This window comes from Physeter macrocephalus, chromosome 4 (genome assembly GCF_002837175.3).
Source record: "Physeter macrocephalus isolate SW-GA chromosome 4, ASM283717v5, whole genome shotgun sequence".
Classification (NCBI taxonomy): Eukaryota; Metazoa; Chordata; class Mammalia; order Artiodactyla; family Physeteridae; genus Physeter; species Physeter macrocephalus.
The window spans coordinates 13,410,194-13,411,824 of NC_041217.1; the positions used below are offsets into that span (position 1 = coordinate 13,410,194).

At 46.3% G+C, this 1,631-nt stretch overlaps 1 pseudogene; it reads right to left on the reverse strand.

The window, feature by feature from the left end:
• Positions 1 to 355: 355 nt before the first annotated feature.
• On the reverse strand, positions 356 to 1,287 carry LOC102977434 (40S ribosomal protein SA-like; annotated as a pseudogene).
• Between the last annotated feature and the right edge of the window lie 344 nt (positions 1,288 to 1,631).

The following is a 1,631-nucleotide window of genomic DNA, read 5'->3' on the forward strand; positions in this document are numbered from 1 at the left end:
AACTTTTACAATTTACATATTAATAAGAGATATATCTCTAGCTACTTAGGTCTTTATATTTTATAAAGAGTTCATTTTTTTTTAAATAGAGCAGCAAGATATCACGTGTGAAATATGAGTAAGATATATTGCTTTCTTTAAACGTGGAAAAAAACAAACTAAAAAGTAGCTAAGATCATAAGAATTAGCAAATTATTTTTATAAATGTTGAATTTCTTTTATGAAATGGACATTATCATGAATGCCTTTATGTATTACTTGCAAATGAAAAGTGGAAGCTTACTGCCAACTGGTGACCCAAGCTGGTTTCTAACGTAGTTGAATTCACTGCATAATTTAGAAATTACTTTAGAGGCTATTTATTTTCCATCACTCTTATTTCCATTTTCTGGGTTAGAGTCTGCAGAAGAACAGCTGAGGACCACTCAGCGGTCGCCCCTCCCATTCCGTGGCCTGAGCAGTGGCAGCTGCAGCCCATCTTCAGTGACCGCTGTGCACTGTGGTTCTCAGTAGGGAACTGCTGGGCAGCCACAGAGGGCACCTGCCGCCTTCACACCAGGCTGCCACCTCGGGTTGAGCAGCAGTAAATTCAGGAGCTGGGGCAGTCCGCTCACCCTGAATTCCTCCCTGGTCACAGCCTTCTCAGCTGAGCCCCGCCCTTCCTTTACCACCTGTTGAGGATCTTCGCACAAGTCGAGAGCAGGCGGGACTCCCGCAGGTGCTCACGGGAGAGGGAACCAGGCATGCGCAGAACTTCCCCGGTCCGCGTCCGTCAATCCCATTAGACCCGCAGAGCGAGTTCCCGCTAGTTGGGCAGATGGCGGTGTACACACAGCACAGAGACTGGTTCGTGTTACATGGAGCAGTGGTAGGCAGGTTCACAGAAGATGCCTCTCACGCCGATGGTCAGGCCTGGTGTCGGCAACCACCACGAGTCGCGGCTCCCGGAAGCCTGCCCAGCTCCGGTGAGTGAGGTTCCAGGAGCGAGGTGACCAGCTGTAGGAATGGCGCCCGTGGCAGCAGCAAACTTCGGCACAGCTCGCTGGCTGGTCTTCCTGGAGGTTATGATACTGACATCAGCCAGGTTTTCAATGGCAATGATGGCAGAGGCGGACAGCAGAAGCTTCTCCCAGGTTCTCTTCAGATTTAGAGGTAATGCCATCACTTTTCCTTCTTAGATAACTGTCCGATTTGGAAGTCAAGGTTGGTGCCACCTAAGTGGGTTCCTGCTGCAAGGAATTTGAGGACATCCTCCTTCATTTGTAGGACATCAAAAGCTCAGGACATTGTGAAAGTTTCCCTTTAATTTATGCCGGGAACCCAGAAAAATGCTGTATGGATCTCTCCCTGGGTAGCATGGAAAAGCTTAGAAATCTAATTTTGGAAGCCCCCGAATACAAAGCTAAAGGACAAACTGCAGATTGGGAAAATACACCTGCAATACATATAACAACAACAAAAAAGTATTCATATCAAGAACATAAATAGAACTACTACAGGAGAGAAAAAAAAACACGATTATAAAAATGGTATATGGGGTGCTTGTGTGCTGTGTGTAACTCTTAGAAGAAAGAAATGGGTGGATCTCAGGGCTAAGGGTGTTTTGTTAGTTGCTAAACAAAGTTCCGAGT